Genomic DNA, 20,083 nt, shown 5'->3' with positions numbered 1-20,083 from the left:
GTGAAATGAACCCATAAAGAAAGTGGTTGGGAAAAACCAATAAGCACACCCTGGGATTCTTTCCTGGCCTGTTTAGGGTTCCATGTAACCCTCGGCTCTATTTGCATTAGTCCTCCATTGAATGTAAGAATTAGAGAAAGTATTTTAAATAAGGAAATTGAAACTCTATCTACTTCTATTCTAGATTCTATTGAAAGTCTAGGGACATCTCATAAAATAAAATCACATTTATATAGGTAGTCGCACTTCCAAGAAATTAAAAAATTCAAATAACTGAGGAATTTGCAAGATGAGTATTTAAAATGCAGTCATATCTGTTGTCTCTTTAATACTGATGGAAACCATCCTACAAAAGGAACTTCAATATTTTCAGTAGCCTTCAAAACAGGAAACCTTTTTATGGTGGGATTTTGAGTAATAATTCTGCTTTTAGTATTTTTCAAAGCACTGAAGATAGTGAAATAAGACATAAATATGCTAAACTTTAAAAGTTTTCACTTTTCCAAAAGCTGTTTTGAGTTTCCAATGGAATACAGTCCTTTTCTTATTTTGTGGGAAGGATTTTGGCTATTAAACTGCACAGTGAATCTGACCGTTAAGAGCAAGAAAATCTTGGATGCACATTGAATTAATGCTATAAACTTTCTTGTATGTCCTCAGATGCTTTGGAGGAAATTACATGAGACAAGGGGACCAGTTCCCCACCCACTCCCCTGCCATTTGTGAAGTAAAAAGTACCTTTGAACACAGAGTTTCATAATAATTGCATAACTATTTCTGTTTTCTCATCAGTGCCAGCCTGCTACTGGTGAGGTACAGCAGTCTGAAAAGAAGTCATCTGAGAACGGAATTCTAACAGCTTAACAAATATTTCCTGCAGCCACCCCTCTTCTTTCTAATTTACAAAAAGCCATTTCAAAAATTTCTGAGCAGTGATACTATAAAAAAAGTAAACTATAGACCAATATCTCTGATGAATGTAGATGCAAAAATCCTCTGCAAAATTCTAGCAAACTCAATCTGACAATACATTAAAAAAATCATTCTCCTCAATCAAATGGGATTTATTCCAGAGATGCAAGAATACTTCAATATTTGCAAATCAAGCAACATGATACCTCACATCAATAAAAGAAAGGATAAAAACCATATGATCATTTCAATGGATGCAGAAAAAGCATTTGACAAAGTACAACATCCATTCATGATAAAAACTGTCAACAAAGTAGATTTAGAGGGAATATACCTCAACATAATAAAGGCCAAAGATAAAAAACCCAGAGCTAACATCATACACAATGTAGAAAAACTGAGTTTTCCTCTAAGATCAGGAACGAGACAAGGATGTCCACTCTTACCCCTTTTATTCAACATAGTACTGGAAGTCCTAGCCATGCAATCAGACAGCAAGGAGAAATAGTGCTTGCTTTTGCAGCACATATACCAAAAAATTGGAAAGATACAGGGAAGATTAGCATGGCCCCTGTGCATGGAAGACATAAATTTGTGAAGTGTTCCATATTTTTAAAAAAAAATCAGTAAAAGGCATCCAAATTGGTAAGGAAGAGGTAAAACTTTAACTATTTGCGGATGACATGATACTGTATATAGAAAACCCTAAAAATTCCACTAAAAACTAATACTGATAAATGAATTCAGTAAAGTCATAGGATACAAAATTAATATACAGAAACTAGTTGCATTTCTATATATTAATAATGAAGTAGCAGAAAGAGAAAATAATAAAACAATCCCATTTACAATTGGACTAAAAAAACAAAATATTTAAGAATAAACTTAACCAAGAAGGTGAAGGAACTGCACTCCAAAAACTATAAAACACTGATGAAAGAAATTAAAGATGACATAAACAAATGAAAGATGTTCCATGAGCATGGGTCGGAAAACCTAATATTATTAAAATGTCCATTCTAGCCAAAGCAATCTACAAATTTAATGCAATCCCTATCAAAATACCAACAGTATTTTTCACAGAACTAGAACAAATAATCCTAAAATTTATGTGGAACCACAAAAAAAAAAAAAAAGCCAAAGCTACCTTGAAAAAGAAAAACAAAGCTAGGGGTAGCACAGTCCCAGGTTTTAAGATGTACTACAAAGCTGTAGTAATCAAAACAGTATGGTACTGGCACAATAATAGACACATAACTCAATAGAATAGAATAGAGAGCCCAGAAATAAACCCACACTTATATGGTCAATTAATCTATCACAAAGGAAACAAGAAGATACAATGGGGAAAAGACAGTCTCTTCAACAAATGGTGTTGGGAAAACTGGATCACTTTTTAATACCATACATAAAAATAAACTCAAAATGGTATAAGGACCTAAATATGAGACCTGAACTGTAAAATTCCTAGAAGAAAACATAGGCAGTAATCTCTTCGATATCAGCAACGTTTTTCTAGATATGTCTCCTCAAGCAAGGGAAACAAAAGCAAAAATAAACTATTGGGACTACACCAAAATAGAAAGCTTTTGCACAGTGAAGGAAAGCATCAACAAAACCGAAAGACAACCTACTAAATGGGAGAAGGTATTTGCAAATGATGTATCCAATAAAGGGTTAATATCCAAAATATATAAAGAATTTATACAACTTAACACCAAAAAACCCCAAATAATCCAATTAAAAATGGGCAGAGGAGGGCACCTGGTTGGCTTAGTTGGTTAAGTAGCTGACTCTTGATTTCGGCCCAGGGTCCTGGGATCCAGCCCTGCATCAGGCTCTGCACTCAGCGGGAAACTGTGTGAGGATTCTCTCTCTCCCTGTGCTCCTCCCCCTGCTCTCTCTCTCTCAAATAAATAAATAAATCTTTTTTAAAAAATGGGCAGAGGACCTGAATAGACATTTTTCCAAACAAGGCATACAGATGGCCAACAGAAACATGAAAGGATGAGCAACATCACTAATTATAAAGGAACTGCAAATCAAAACCACAATGAGATACTACCATATACCTGTCGTAATGGCTAAAATCAAAACCAAGAAGAAATAATAAGTGTTGGTGAGAATGTGGACAAAAAGGAATCCTTCTGCATTGTTGGTGAGAATGCTAGCTGGTGTAGCCAGTGGAAAACGGTATGAAGGTTCCTCAAAAAAATTAAATACAGAATTATCATATGATCCAGTAATTTCAATACTAGGTATTTACCCAAAGAAAATGAAAACACTAATTGAAAAAGATATATGCACCTCTATGTTTATTCCAGCATTATTTACAATAGCAAACTATGGAAGCAGTTCAAGTGTCCATCGGTAGATGGATGCATAAGGAAGAGGTGGTATATATGCACAGTGAAATATTACTTAGCCATAAAAAAGTGAAATCTTGCCATTTGCAAAAACATGGATGGACCTAGAGGGTACGATGCTAAGTGAAATAAGTCAGAGAAAGACAAATACCATGTGATTTCACCTGCGTGTGGAATTTAAGAAACAAAACAAATGAACAAAGAAAAAAAGAGACAAACAAACAAAAAAACCAAACCTTTACTATACAGAACAAACTGGTGGGAGGGGAGGTGCGTGGTGGTATGGGTGAAGTAGGGGGTTTAAGAGTACACTTACTGTGATGAGCACTGAGCAATGGATAGAATTGTTGAATCATTACATTGTACACCTGAAACTAATATAACACTGTATATTAATTATACTTGAATAAAAAAATTTCTGAGCACTGATATAGCTGCACAGAATGAAGTGATAAAATAGTAAGTATATAATCATGAGTAGATTAATATTAACTCCAAAGTCTATGTACTAAAATAATAAACCTCTGCATTGTTTTTATAATCATGAATATATATATATACTACCTCATTTTCCAAAGGACTAGGAAACTTTGGGTATATGACTATGTTACAAGGACAAGTAAAATACTATACTTGAAGACATGAGGTAAAATTCTTTGGCTTACTCCACGTGTATAGCTTGGGCAGAGCTGACTTCTTGTGACTCAGTTTCTCTAAAAACATGGATAAAGAGACCCTTGACTAACAATCACAAGTGTTCAAAAGTCTCAAAGTTAAATTTTCCTTCTGGTAGTTATAGCTAGATGAGAATGAGGAAATATGGTAGATGAAGAATATTTTATAAAATGAAGACATCTAAGGGTTTCTTTTAGAGCTGGTTAATTAGTAGGCCTTTACCCTTATGCCTGGGCTGAGCAGTTTTTCAGACAATACCTTGAACTGCAGAGCCCATTGTGTGGTAAGAAAATTTTCATTTTAGGTGTCACATTCCATCTCACTGTTGCTGCCATGCCACACTGCTCAATTTTGGAAATATGTTTTTTATTATTATTTTTAAAATCTTAGAGTATTTTGGGCATAGTGGGTACTTGTTAGAATTGATAATGATGGGCAATTTTTTTCTCCTTCTATGTTATATTTATGATATATCTGCAGTAAATATTTTTCTCAAAATATATTAAATTTGCCTTGTGTTCAAAAAGAGACTACTTTATTGGTGATCATGTGCTTAGTGTAGTGAACACAGGTTTTGGAGTCAGGAATTTCAACCCTGGCTTTACTAAATATTCTTGAGTAAGTTATTTAACGTTTCGGACTCTCAGATTTCACATGTGAAAAGTGTAAATAGTAATGCACAACTCTCAGTTTTTATTCCGAGACAAATGAAATGAAAAAAAAAATGTGCCTAGTATGGTGCTTAACATACAAGTGATTTATTTTATTATTGTTATTATTATTAATAGAAGTAAGACTCTATAATATAATTTTGTTTAAAACCTTATTTGAAGATTTGTTTTTTTTAATTGAGTTGACTAGAGGCATCTGCGTGGCTAAATTGGTTAAGCGTCTAACTTTGCCTCAGATCATGATCTCAGGGTGCTGGGATCAGGGTCCCTGCTCTACAGGGAGTCTACTTGTCCTTCTCCCTCTGTCTCTGCCTTTCCCCCTGTTTGTGCGCGTGCTCTCTCTCTCTTTCTCAAATAAAATAAAATAAAATCTTTTTTAAAAATGAAATAAATTGAGTTGAATAAGTGGAGTGACCAAATGGATTAAGTTTCCAAATTGGTTTGTTTCATGTAGATAAAATTAGTGATATTTTTGTCTTCTACTTCAAGCATTGGTTCAATTTTTATCTGAATCTTTGGGTAGTGGGTATTTTGGACATGTGTGAAAGAAATATAACCTATACTGTCTTTCTGTGTCTTAATTTAGCTTAAGCCTTCATTGTGCGATTTGGGTTTTACTTACCTTTCCAGGGTTATACACAGGTTTTGGGGGCTTACACTATAGCAGGGAACAAAGGTGGGAGTGGACAAACGCTCCCTTAGTCATTGGTACACACCAGTTGCTGCTGGTAATTCTCTGGACAGAGATCAGGAAAAACTCCATTCTCCTTGCCAGGTCCTAATTTAGTTGGTTATTTTTATAAAGCGATGAGTGGAAGGTTAGGATTTTAGGAAACAGACATTAATCGGAAGAGTTTTTATAGCAATGCCTCTTTTATTTTCCATTGAAAATAAAATTAAATAAAAATCAGATATATCCACACTGGTTTCCCAGTGCTTTACTGATGAGGTTTCATGTTTTATTTTTTTTGGTCTAAGCAACAAAGATGAATCTTTCCATATCCATATGATGCCTTGTCTTTGGGAAATGGACAAAAAGTTCATTCAGAGTTAAGTTCAAAAAAATACTGCTTCCTTTTGACAGTGAGGTGTACTGCCTTTCTCTTTTATATCTGAGATGACTGACAGGGATGACATTTGTTAGAATGCTCCTTTTTTGTTTGGGGCAAACATCCTTTATTCTGCAGTGGAAATATTACAAAGTAGCAAGCTTGGTAGCCAGCCTTCAAGGTAGTGCCTAATGAGCCGTTCCTTCTGGCATTCTTGATCTTGTGTGATCTTCTCCCATAATCAGTAGACTCGACCTGTGTAATCAGTAGGATCTTGGAGGAAATAACAATGTACAATTTCTGAAGCTTGGTCATAAAAGATATTGTGGCTTCTGCCTTGCCTTCTCTTCAGTCTCTCTTCCCAGGGAAGCCAACCACTATGTTTTGAGAATCTTCAAGCAGCACTGTGAAGGAGAGGAACTGAAGCCAATTGCCAATAGCCAGGGTGAACTTGTTAGTCTTGTGAGTGAGCCACCTTGTAAGTTAGATCTTGCAGACTTACAAGGTGTCAGATGAGTGTAGTCTTAGCTGACATTTTAACTCATGAGAGAGTCTGAACCAAAATGACATAGCTAAGCCACTCTGAAATTCTTGACCTGCAGAAACATGTGAGATAATTAATAATTATATAATTTTAAGCCATTAAGTTTGGGAATAATTTGTTATTGCAGCAATAGGTAACTGATACACAGGCATGTAAGAATTCTTATGAATAGATATAAAGGCTTTGTCAATAATCCCTTGCTTTTTTTCCTCTTTTTGTAATATATACAAATTATCCTTTGGGAATGGAATGGCTCAAGTTTTGTAGTCCTGCACTCTGCAAATGACAGTCCATCTTCGCCAAGTTCATTTTTTTCTCCAAAAAAAAGATTTAACACATGTCAAATGACCAAGAGTTTTAGTCAGCTGAGTCAAGATAGTCCAAAATTCTCTTATTTGTGTCCACCTGGCTCTCATTCCTTCTCCATCTCATTCTCTTACTTCTGTGCCAGTCTTGGTAGAGTTGAATGGCTGGGGCACAAGAGAATTTTTGCTGTTTCTGTGTCAAACTTTGGGAGTAAGGAAGCATGAGAGACTCTGGGTTTTCTGTATTCTCATCTGCTTAAATTCACCACAGTTATACCTTCTGTCTAGGGGTTCTGGCCCCATCAGGTCTTCTGTATAGGACCTTCCAAAATCTCTATTATCACCAATTAGGGAACCTATTTCTAGTCTATATGTGTGTGTGGTAAAGGTGATAGGTGAAGGTGGTAGATATGGAATCTTTCTTTCTTAATTTCTTCTGAGTATTTTGTCTCTACTCAAGATATTGCCCGTTTAAGTTCTTAGGTGCTTGAAAATCATAGCCAGAAAGACTGTTAGACTTTTCTGGCTTTTGCCTTGTTTACCCCTCATCGCAGGCATCTTCTTTGTGAATGAGGAGAAGGGATAGAGGAAATGTTGGGAGAAAAATGATTATATGTTAATATCTCAGATATGATGCTGTGCTTGCTTTGGCAGCACATATACTAAAAGTGGAATGATACAGAGAAGATTAGCATGGCCCCTGTGCAAGGATGACACATAAATTCATGAAGTGTTCCATATTTTTGTAATAGTAGAGGACTTTAACATCCCCCTCATTGCAATGGACAGATCATCTAAGCAGAAGATCAACAAGGAAAGAAGGGCTTTGATGAAACACTGGGCCAGATGGACTTCACAGATATATTCAGAATATTCCATCCTAAAGCAACAATATACACATTTTTCTCAAGTGCACATGAAACACTCCCCAGAATAGATCACATCCTGGGTCACAAATCAGGTCTCAACCAGTACCAAAAGATTGGGATCATTCCCTGCATATTTTCAGACCACAATGCTTTGAAACTTGAACTCAATCACAAGAGGAAATTTGGAAAGAGCTCAAATACATGGAGGCTAAAGAGCATCCTACTAAAGAATGAATGGGTCAACCACGAAATTAAAGAAGAATTTTAAAAATTCATGGAAACAAGTGAAAAATGAAAACACAACTGTTCAAAATCTTTAGGATGCAGCAAAGGCGGTCCTAAGAGGGAAGTCCATAGCAATACAAGTCTTTCTGAAGAAACAAGGAAGGTCTCAAATATACAACCTAAACTGACACCAAAGGAGCTGGAGAAAGAACATTAAGGAGGGCACGTGATGTAAAGAGCACTGGGTATTACATAAGACTGATGAATTACTCACCTCCACGCCTGAAAGTAATAATGCATTATGTGTTAATTAATTGAATTTAAATTTTAAAGAAAGCAGAGAGGAAAAAAAAAAGAAACTGCAGGCACAGCATATGTAGATGGATTTGACTGTCTGGGTTTGGGTGAGCTCTGAGACTCTGTTTGGATGATGTGGCATTTAGGGCACAGTGGCCTCAGCTGTACTGTCTACTCCTGGGTCAGTCAGGGCCCAGTCAGGAGACAGAAAACAACACCAGTCATTGGAGAGAACTTGTTTTATTTTATTTTTTCTAAGCCTATTCTGAAATAATTTTGGGCTTTCGGTTTCAAAATTCGTCCAGAGAATTCCCATATACCCTTCACCCAGCTTTCCCTAATATTATCATCCTATGTAACCATAGCCACAATACAACGACCTAAACCAGGAAATGAATATTGATATGATAGTATTCACCACACTACAGACTTTGTTGTAATATCTCCGCTTGTCCCACTGTTGTCTTTTTTCTGATGCAGGCTCCAAACCAGGATCCCACATTTCATTTCGTTTTCATGTTTCCTCAATTTGTCTTTCATGACCCTGGCACTTGAAGAGTACTGTCTGGTTACTTTGCAGGAATATCTTTCAACTGGGGTACCTGGGTGGCTCAGTCGGTTAAGCGTTGGACTCTTGGTTTCAGTTCAGGCCATGATCTCAGGGTCTTGAGATGGAGCCCTGCAGTGGACTGCATACTCAGCAGGGAGTCTGCTTCTCTCCCTCTCCCTCTGTCCCTCCCCCCACTTGTATGCGCTCAGGCAGTGTTCTCTCTCTCTCTAAAATAAATAAATAAATCTTGAAAAAAATACATTATGCCAACACACTTAGGACAATTCATACGGGGGTTTCAAGTTTTACCCTAATTTTGCCCTAAAATTATATGTGAATAAAAGTTATCTGAAGGTAGGAGTAAACACAGGGAATGAAGTTTAAGTAAAGCTAAGACACTTCTGTGGGTCCTGGCTATTTTAGAAAACCCGAAACATTCATTCTTAAGATGCCACAAATAAAAAGTTTGACAATAGTATAAATGAGATACATGTTAATATTATAATAACAACTGAATTCTTTTAGACATCTTACAGATGTAGGCAAACTAGTTCTTGGTGCTATCTGTTGAATGTGCAGACCGGTGGTTTTATACAACATATTACATAGAGAACTGTTAAAAATGCAGGCGCTCAAGCTCTGCCCTAGCAACTCTGATTCAGATCAAATCGTTTATTTCATTTAAGGGTGTGGTCACTTTTATTCCTCAAGTTATGTATTCATTTATTGACTAACAGGCTAATTGTTCTCAGAAGATAATTCTGTTGCCTTTGGAATTAATAAAGGCAGGAGAAAATGATTATTAACAGAAAAATTTGTTTTTTAGTAGCTTGTACAGCTCTAAACAGTTTACAAAGTACTGTCAAAGAACTGTCAACACAGAGCAAGTGGAGCCAAGGAGTGGAGAGAGACACACAGGATTCCAATGATACCATCTGTTTGCCTAAAGCCAGTATACCTCTGGTCTATTCATTTACATGAAACAATAAATTCCTTTTCTTTATTAAGTTAGGTTGAATTGGGTTTTCTGACATCTTAACTAAAAGAATCTCAACTGATAACAATTCCCCACAAATGGTTGTTGAATCTATGCTTGAATGAAAGATTGAAGTGTACAGTAGTCAACTGCTCCGGACTTTTTTGGGGGTAAGAAACATCTCTGTTGTGTAGCACAGTTCCAGTGGCCACCATTTATGTGGAATATAATATTAATGGTGCTCTCCAGGATGTGGGCAACAAGGCAGCCCTGACGGAAGGTGATTGTGGGGTGAGAGAGACTCTGTGGTTCTTAGTGCTGTATCATTTATACCCTGGAGTCCCATTTTCCCAAAGTGGGCTGACCACGTTCTCTACATTCCCTTGTGTTATGGATCCATTACTCTTCAGGAGTTCCATCCAGTTTTTCTTCTATTAGCGGAAAGCCAGAAGCATTTAATTTGGCGGTGCTAAATAGTATTTAGAATATGTGTAGTCCTTATGCTTAGGCCTCATTATCATGTACTTATACATAATTATTATTTTTATTTTAAGTTTTATTCTATTAAAGTACACATTTTACTGAATCAATTCATGGTGACTCAGGCTTTATAATGTATCAGTCTATAAAATGTTTAAGTAGTTACAAATTTTTAAAAAACTGGGGGAATTCTTGCTCTATATCCATGCATTGACTTGAGTTGAATCTTTCTTCCTTTTTTTGTTTTCCATTTGTATAGCTAACTCCTTTGTACACTCACTTAGTGGTTTGAAGAAATACAAGGAAGAGAGCATGGAGAAGAAAACTGATCTATTCCCATTTTAAAAAATTAGCAGTATGCTTCCTCAATAGGGCTCACCTCAGGGATAATTTTAGTTTTCTCCTGAAATTCTGTGACTCTCTTGCATTTAAGTGACTTCTTTTGTTCGACTGGCATAGGTCCAGCTGAACCAGTTCTCAATGCCCAGGAAGTTGAGAAAAATCTGATTTGTTTTGGCCTATTTGCAGAGAAGGAACACATGTTGCTATGTACAAAAGGAAATGGCCAGTCTCTGAAAATTTCTAATAGAATAATGTGCAAGCATTTTTGTTAAGTTCTGAAAATATTTTGTCCTGTAATATTTTTGCAAGTTGCCAAACCTAAGTAATATTTTTTATACACATTCTCATTTTAAAAAATTAAGTCACCAGTGAAGATTGCCAGTTTTACATTGAACATTTCTAACCACCAGGCTTTGGAAGGGTCACCCTACTCTATATGATAGAGGAAGGTAAACAGTTCTAGGTAGCAGCCAGCATAGATACCTTCTTGCCTGGACTTATTTTCATAACTGTTGAAATGTTCCATTTTCATAACTTTTCCTTAAGTTTTCAGAACTAGAGAGAGAGTAAGGCATAAAATAGTTATCTGCTTATGACATCTGGCCATAGCTACTGGGCATAGTAACGTTCACTACTCAGTGAAAAAATACTTCCTGATGTCTGTTACTATGATGAATACTGAAGCAAGCAAACTATAGATAGAAATTTCCAATAATAAACTCAAATGCATACTGGAGAGATAGATGATAGATAGATAGATAGATAGATAGATAGATAGATAGATAGATAGATAATTTTATTTTCAGGAAGAAAAAGAATTGTCATCTTGACTAGCCACATTTAACATAATAGTGCTTTTTGTATCTCCCCTTTGAATTTAACACCCACCATGGAGATGTAGTAAAATGAACTACTGCTTTTGTGCCTGAGTAGGATAAGCTGATTTTGGAAGTGGGGAGTGGGCATGCTGGACATTGGGAGTACTTTGCGAGGATAGTACAATACAACATTCTGAACCAGTAGGCCCACTGAGGATGTTATGCCTTTGGTGTTACCCAGTTCATTCATAAATATGATTTGATAATGACATTGACAATGGTAAAGAAAAGCATTTTCTCATTAATTTTAGGACAAAACTTCTGGTTCCCAAAGTGAAATAGGAACATACTCTAAAAGCCCAGAAGAAATTTGGAACAAATAGTAAGGGTTAGTTTCCTATTATTCCATAGAATCAGGGTGTATGAAATCTTTACTAATGTATTCATCTCTGAATATTTTAGTCTAGGAAACCAAAACATGCTAATATCAAGCTAAGAGATTCATTCAGCTAAGGAATATTTCTTTCAGACAAGGTAACTGGAGCTTTTATTTGCAATTGCTCCTACTTGTCAAAAATAATGGAAACTGGAAAAAAAATTAATTAAATCAGAGCAATAGAAAAAGTCCCAGAAATAATGTCACTTAAGGCAGATGTTAAAGTATTAAAAGTAGAAAAAATACATAAAACTATATTTGCAGTAATATATCCAATTTTGCATATAATAAAGCATATCATATAAACCACACACACACACAGAGTAAAACAGTTGAAAGGCCATAAGTGTTAACAATGGTTATGTCTAAATAGTGGTATTATGGAAGATTTTAAAACTCCTCTTTGTACTTTACTATATTTATCACATTTTCTACCAAGAACAGTTGTTACTTTTTAATTAGAAAATAAATGCTACAAAATGTCTAAAGCTTTATAAAAAACTTAATTTTTATAATTTTTAAATTTTTTACACGAAATTTTAGAATTGTATTTCCTATTGAAGAGAAGCCATGTTGTTTTAAGTATAAAAAGTGCCCAATATACAAAACTCTAACTGAATTGCAGATTCTACATTACAGCATTTTCTTCTACAGGGCTTGCTACATTTTCTGGTTTGGTTAGATCCGCTTTTATTTCTCCATAACAAAATTTTTCCACTTGTGGAAACAGTGCATTATCTCTGCTTTTGCTAGTAACTTCTCCTCTTCTCTCTTAAAATCTATGTTTGTAAAGTCCTTTTAAAAATGTCTCCCTTCGGGAAATCTTTTCTTATTAAACCTGTCCTACGTTGATTGCTTTTTAATGTAAATCTTCAGCTAGTGTGCATTTGTTTTTACTATAGTAGTTTATGGTTGCTGTCATGTAGCTTTATATATAATTCTTTGTAATTTACTTTTTGTTGAAGTGTTCTTCTGTGTCTAGAGGATAAATTCTCAGGGTGCAGAGGCTAGAGCTTGCTGTTTGTTTCCTGCAAAACCACTGGAATAGTGAATCTATACTAATCAAGCAGCTGGAAATATATAGTGACAGGTGAACCAAGAATCCTGTGAGAAAAATTGTAGAGAGAAATAATTAGGTAAAATTCTGAACCCTTGGCTGCTGGTTGAATCAAATATCTCTTGATGGTGTCTGCTCAGCTGTGCTGCTTATATCCAAACTATTTCAATAATGTGGGTGTGGATGAAAATGTGTCTTTGCTATCTGTTTCTCATTTTGCATCTCATTTATGGACTGACTGGTTTTCAGAGACAGAAACCCTAGGATGTTGACCCAACTTCAGATTCCCTAGCAGCTTTCTGACCACTCTCTTAGGCCTGATAGTTTTCTATTGTTCCTCTACATTGGATATTGTTTGGTAACTGGGCATTGTGTTATTTTGAATTATTTTTATGTCTTCCAGGGTTGGTTCTAAAATCACACAAGTCATAGCAACTAGAGAATATTTCAGTGTGAACCATTATTTGCAATCTTAGAAAGTCTTTATAAATGCACAGGTTGAAAGTTAGTTTTGTTGTTATTGCTGTTTGTACATATTTAGGCAGCTTTCTTTTTCAGTAAGTCCTTTATGAAACGTGGCATTTGACAAAGGGTCAGTATTAGAAAGTTTAGAGCAGGGAGTTAATATGGCCAGACGTGTATTCTTTCCAGGAATATTAGTTTTTAGAAAGTGCGATTTGGGGAGCAACTGCTTTATACAAAAGAACAGTCTGAGGGGGAAAATTGAGGGTATAGGGAAGAAAGCTACCTAATATACAATTTCTTATCTCTACTGCGAGTGAGGTTTTTCTCCACATCCAAGCAGATGTCCTTGTGCTGTGTCTCGTGGATTTGCTGCTGTTGCAGCATTCTGCTGGCAGTGAGGGAGAGGACTGGAGTGATGCCTGCGTTTGTCTCATCCAACCTCATGTTTGATGTGAAACATGGTTCTTGGGATGACATTTTACAGGAGCTACCCCAGCTGCTGGCCTATTCTTACATTCTCCGTCCTGCTGTTAACTGAGCAGGAAGATAACCTGAAACAGTGGGAATTTGAAAGGTGTGATTCGCCAGTGACAAAAGAGCCAAGGGTGGACGAGGCTCAGGTCGTCCGAGATAAGCGATCTTGTTTTTGTGTTGTTTTGTTCTTTTTTTCCCTTTTTCTTGAGTTCTGGTACGGCCATGCCAGGCTTCCAAGTTGTTAAAATCCTAGTAGGCTCAAGGAAACATTTCTCCTCAGTTTATTGTACCTCCCATAGAGTCTTGGGGGCACTTTTTGAAGAAGAGTTTCCAAATATAAAGCTTGTAAACAAGTTAGAAACTACTGGAGTTGATCTTGTATGGTCCTCTCTGTAGTGAGTGTGCCTGTGTCCTCAGGGAACAGAGAAATGAAGAAGCATCTGATTCACATCCATTTCACTCCATCTAGACTCTAGTCCTACCACAACATACAGATGTAGTGTTGTTGCATGGTATTTGTTGGACATGAAATAGAAATCTAGCTTAAGCACGTGCATCCAGCATGTTTGCTGGATGACCTTAGGCCCACTGTCCTCTTTCACAACTCATCTTAGACTTGTTTGGAAACCCGGCTTCTCTGTATCAGTGATGTAAAACCAGCGAATGACCATTTGCAAAGAAGGGATGGAAACAATCCACAATGCAGAAACCTGGGCTCAGAATATTGCCTTCCTCCTCTTTTGGCTCTAAATATGGTCCTTTCACTTACTGCTTGGTGAGAGAACTGCTTGTACCTGAGTAATGCAGACCTTCCTTGCCAGGAAACCCTATAAATTCATCTATGTTTCAAATTGCTCTTTGGCAGTCTTTGTTTCTCATTGTCTAACACAGGATAAATGTGATTGCTCTCCCAAATAGTGGAGACAGGGTTGTGACTGCAGGAAGGATGTTTGACTTCATTTCTCATTGTTAAAGTCATTACACCTACTTCTGTGCATTTTGTGTGCGTGTGAAGTTCAAATAAATTAATACAAGTAAAGTGACAGGGCCTGGCACTTGGTAAAGATTAGCTATTATTATTAATTCTGTCATTTAGGGATATTAACATCATTTACCAGGGTCTGAGGACAGATCCAAGCTACACCTGACAAATATACAGACTTCTGGAAACCACTGGCTATGGGTTGAATGATAAGAAACTTTGTAAGTAAACTTTCAAGACTTCTAAAATTGAAATTTAAACAAATAACAGTTTTATGCCAAATACTTGAACAAAGGGTCCAGGCATTAGCTCCTTTAAACAATTTCAGTCAGGGAGAAGATTTTTGTGAAAAATGTAAAGTTCTTGGGACCCTAGGGTAAGTACGTGCATCTGTGTGTGTCAAAAATGAAAGGCAGAATAGAGAATTCTCATTTTTATAGAAAGGCCTATTAATTTGCTAACTGATTCAGTATCTGGGATCAAATTAACAAGGCACTCAAAAGGAAGGCAGGGTAAAAAGACTGAAATATTCTAGTAAAGACACTTGACAGTGGTTGGCCGTGGCTCCCAGTAGCATATTGAAATGCTTGGGAGAACAAATCACAATGTTGGGAAACATCAAAATGTTCAGCTCTTTGGTAAAGTTGTACTTCACGCCTGCCCAGCCCCCCATGCCCCTGTTGGGCGGGAGCGTCCTCCCTGCTCCACTACACACTAGTTACTGCTTGGTTGGCACATAACACATTTCATAAAAACAGGAACACTGGGTGAAAGACTCTGATACGAAGTCATATTATAACCAGCAGTTCACGTGTACATTCACAGCACATAGTTTAATGGAAAACTTGCCTAAATAAGATTGTGCTTTATAATTCCAGCACTACATGGATTTTAAGGTTAATTTTCTCCCTGCCTCTCACTTGAGGAGAACTTGCTTGTAAACCTAGTGCCAGATGTCCCCTGATGTGCTTCAGATGTCACTGTAGATAATGAGTCAAAGGGTTACTCCTTAGTTGTGTTTCTCAAGACCCACTGATCTTGTTTTCTGTCCCCTTGATGAGCAATTAATTAACTTAGATTAGCTTTTCATAAAAGAAGCACTGCCTCGTCCACTGAAGGAACACCTCAGGAGTATTACGTCCTAACACCAGGACTATCAAAACAAGAAAGATAAGAAACCTGTTTTCATTTTTTTATGTTTTTATTATGATATGTTAGTCACCATACAGTACATCCTTAGTTTTTGATGTAGTGTTCCACGATTCATTGCTTGCATATAACACCCAGTGCTCCATGCAATACGTGCCCTCCTTAATACCCATCACTGGCCTATCCCAATCCCCCACCCCCGCCCCTCTGAAGCCCTCAGTTTGTTTCCCAGAGTCCGTAGTCTCTCATGGTTCATTCCCCCTTCTGTTTATCTCCCCCCCTTCATTCTTCCCAAGAAACCTATTTTCAAAGGGAAACTTTGGCTGCCCTGGTGAATTAGTCTTGGCTTTGTGTTTTGAGACTTATCTCTGTCAACGTTCTAACAGAGCAAAAGAACTCTTGCAGAGAGAAAGTAGTAAAAGAAACCTCTCCATATGTCCCTCTGTGGTACTCAGGACTTCTTCATAAAATGCAGTGCTCAAGATATACAACTTACTTGGCTACCACTGTGTTAATATTCCCAAGTGGTCTCTTTTTTGTTATTTTAATCTATATAAGCCATACAATCAATTGGAATTACTCATCTAAACCATAAAACACAGAAAATTATTTAAGTGACTATATCCTCAATCTCTTCAAAGATAGTACATAACCACGACCTCCCTAGCTGCATAGGAGAGAAGTTTGTTTATTGCGTACAGTGAATGCCATAGTTAGTAGGAATAAATTCTCTCAAAATTGGTTGCAAATGGCTGATAGACTTTCAAGTCTACCATTAAATATGATCTTTAGGATATATGTTATGGTCAATAAAAGTCTAACTAATGGTCAAAAGCCTTCAGAACTAGCAATAGTCAAACCAATACTCAAAATTCAGGATAATGCTCACTCATATCTCGTTTTTTCTATCTTAAATATACAAGTTGATTTTGATCTTTCTTAAGATGTAATTTACACATAGTAAAATTCCTACTTTTTACATGTACAGCTCAATGAATTTTGACAAGTTTATGTAGTCATGTAACTACCACCAAAATTATGGAGCCAAAAGAGGCTCCCATGAGCCTCTTCCCTGATCACCCACCAAAAACCACTGATCTGATCTCTGTTTCTATTTTTTTTCCTTTTTTGTAGTAACAAATTAATTGAATCATTCAGTATGTAATCTCTTGAATCCGACATTTTTCTGTACATAATGCTTTTGAGATGTGTCCATGTTGGTGCATGTATCTGTAATTTTTTTCTTTTTTGTTGCTATGTGGATATAACAATTTATCAGTTCACCAGTTGATGAACATTTTGGGTCATTTGTGAATTAAGTTGTTGTAAACATTCATATGCATATTCTTGTGTGGGTATAGGTTTTCTTGTCTCTAGGGTAGCCTACATGTAAGTTTACCTTTACAAGAAACTGTCAAACTTTTTTCCAAAAGTAGAATTCCCACCAGCAATATATAAGTGTTCTAGCTATTTTGTGTCCTCATCAGCATTTATATTTAATTAGAGCCATCCTAGTAGGTATGTAGTGGTATCTCACTGTTTTTCAAGTTTTAATAGATAAGTTTGTAAGATCAGTTATGAAAGACACACAAATGATTGAAGGCATGTCAGACATCAGAAAGACGGTTTCTGTTGCTCTGTTAGACTTGGATGTTGGCTCTTTGCCATGTTCTCCTACTGATGCTGCACACTGGGCTATCACTGCTCATAAGTTATGACTATGCAGTATTCAAGCATACATAGCTCTAGCAGGCACAGAATCTTTGCTTTCAAGCCAGATTGAAATCTTGCTAACACAGGATTTGTAATAGAATCATTAGAAGTGTTTTGCTTTTTTTTTTTTTTCACACAATATGGCAGGGTAACACCTACCTGGGAAATGTTTCTGCTCATCATCTCCAAAATTGAAAAGTAGCCAAGTACTTTCTGGAACCCTCCAAACCAGTCTAACGTGGAAAATTGGCATTTGCCACAGTGAAGTGGGAATAAAAGTTGTTAGAGCTACAGCAGCAATTTACTTTTATCTTTACAGAAGTTAGACATCTCTCCTTTTACCTTTGATTATTTGTTGGGCCCTGTGATCGCTTGCTCTTAATACTCTTCCTCTTGCTGTTAATGAGTTTTGGCTTGGACTGAGGCCATCCCTCATCTTTCCTATGTAATAGTAGTAGTAGTGAGACCGGGTAGGGCTTTTGTCCCTCCTCTGAGTTTTGACTAGACCAGAATCTTCTCTGCCTCATAAGCATGGCAGCTCCTTCATGACTTCATGATTTTTTCTTTTTTAATCCCTTCTGAGAATCCCTTTGCTCTCCTTCTCTGCCTGGGAAGTTCTTACTTATCCTTCAAGACCAGATCAAATGTAACCTCCTCTAAGATCCACAACTCTTTGAGTCCTGTTAGTCACACCCACTGAACTGTATTTTTGTTTTGTTTGAAAACCAATCACATTGCCTTGTGATTATCTGTTCATATCTCTGTATCTCTCCTGGATTCTGAACTCCTGCCAGGCAAGAACCATATGTTACTCATGATTAACACCTAGTACACACTCAATAAATATTTTTGACTGACTGTACATTTGCTATATAGCTATATTTAAATGCAAAGATTTTCTTCAGCTTAGAAAAGGCATGATTAAAGCATCTGCTAAACAGAAATGTTTGGCAAAGTGGTGGTTGTAAGCTTTGTTTGATCTCAGATAGAACTGGTTCCTCTCACCCTCACTCTCCCAATGAAACTATAAACTTCTTGTAATGGGAAAGAAAAGTCAAAGAATTCAAAGAATTCTGTGATTTTCATCTTCATTATTGCACTTTGATATGTATATAAGTAATTGCTTTAACCATGTCACCAAAATATTAAGGCTGTGAGACTACACAAACAGTTGTTTAGTATGAGTATATCTCATGTGATATTTGGGAAATACTTACACTAAAAAAGGGGGCAGGTTGTTTATCTGAAATTCAGATTTAACTAGGTGTCCTATATTTTATCTGGCAACCCTAGCCAAAGCAAAACCTCTTCATCTTGTATACTAGAATGACAGATAGGGAATGGCCAATGCTCTTGGAAGTCAGTTTAGAAATATATAATGGAAAATGTGAGGCTATTATTGCCCCCAGACTGACCAGTATGGGTCAATTCAGCTGGATGGTCATCTTGGCCAGTCTAGGGTAGAAGACCAGGAAGATAACTGACGCCAGAAAGAGAAGGAAAAACAGTAAAGTAACTGACACTGTGGCCATTTGTGTCATGTAGAGGTTTGTAGCTATGCTAGATTAAAGAAGACTTCGTATTGTATACTACTCTTCTCATGAGAGATCTATTTTTTTCCTTTGAATGTGGGAAGGTTCTGTCACTGCTTTAACCAATAAAATAATAGCAGAAGTACCATTGTGCCAGTTTCTGAGCTAAGGCCCTAAGAGTCTCTCAGTTTTGACTTCCTGTCTCTTAGAACACTCCTTTTGGGAACTGCAAGTCTCCATACAAGAGTTCCAGCTTCCCTAACACTGTCATGCTAGAGAGGCCTTGTGTGGGAACTTGTGTTGACAGATCCAGCTAAGCCCACCCATTCTGCCATCCACATCAAGCCACGTGACAGTGAAGTTGTTGTGGACTCCCCTTGCCCCCAGGACACACCTGAGAGTTGAATATCACCAGGTGAACTCCTTCAATGCCAGAGGAAACAAAAGAAACACCCAGCTAAGCCCAGCCTGAATTTCTGACCCATAACATCTGGAGATACAATAAAATGGTTGTCTTTGTAACCTGCCAAGTTTCAAATGGTTTTATAACACAGCAACAGATAAACAGCACAATGAATACAAATAATAAGTTCCCTGACTCCATGGTGACTTTGTCAAGAAAAGGATGCCTTCGATCATGGAGTAGTCAAACTTCTCCATTTGTTTGTTTGTTTGCAAGGAGATCTTGTTTGGAATGAAATCTCGACAGAACACTACAAGTAATAGAACTCAAAGCTGAGCTGCCTTAGTTAAAGCATAGATAGGAGTACATAGTGATAGGTTCTCTGCCCATCTCTTGTCCCCGACTCCCTAGAAGCCAGGAGATGCTCTGCAGTGCAGCTGAGAAAAGTTGTGAGATACAGCTGAGACCTAACCTAGGAGACAGGTTAACAACGAGAAAATGTGCAGATCTGGGACTAGCTGCAGAGAAGAGCACCACAGGGGAGGAACACTATCAGTATGAGATAAAGCCATGTATAACTGTGCAGGGGGGAGCAAGAAATCTGGGCTGAAATTACCCACAGCAGCTTTTGCTGTAATAAGGAAACTTTCTGCAATAGAGGGGAAGGCTGAGAGAATGCACACAGAATCTGAGAAGCTCCATAGGGGAATGTCCCTGGGAATCCCAAAGGTGGATGATGCAAGAAAGAGACTGACACTCGACCCAAGCCACCCAGGGCCAAAAACTTTACTAA

General features: G+C 37.1%; 2 non-coding genes across 2 annotated transcripts; both read left to right on the top strand.

The window, feature by feature from the left end:
* Positions 1-1,419: 1,419 nt before the first annotated feature.
* LOC123791587 (U6 spliceosomal RNA) lies at positions 1,420-1,526 on the top strand. Its single transcript, XR_006779449.1, has one exon. It is a non-coding gene; the product is annotated as a U6 spliceosomal RNA (small nuclear RNA).
* A 5,634-nt stretch (positions 1,527-7,160) lies between these two features.
* LOC123791602 (U6 spliceosomal RNA) lies at positions 7,161-7,267 on the top strand. Its single transcript, XR_006779463.1, has one exon. It is a non-coding gene; the product is annotated as a U6 spliceosomal RNA (small nuclear RNA).
* Positions 7,268-20,083: the final 12,816 nt, after the last annotated feature.

Source organism: Ursus americanus, chromosome 5, assembly GCF_024610735.1.
Source record: "Ursus americanus isolate L20-20 chromosome 5, mUrsAme1.1.p, whole genome shotgun sequence".
Lineage (NCBI taxonomy): Eukaryota > Metazoa > Chordata > Mammalia > Carnivora > Ursidae > Ursus > Ursus americanus.
The sequence above is the reverse complement of the archived record's forward strand: the minus strand, read 5'-3'. Positions and strand labels throughout refer to the sequence as shown.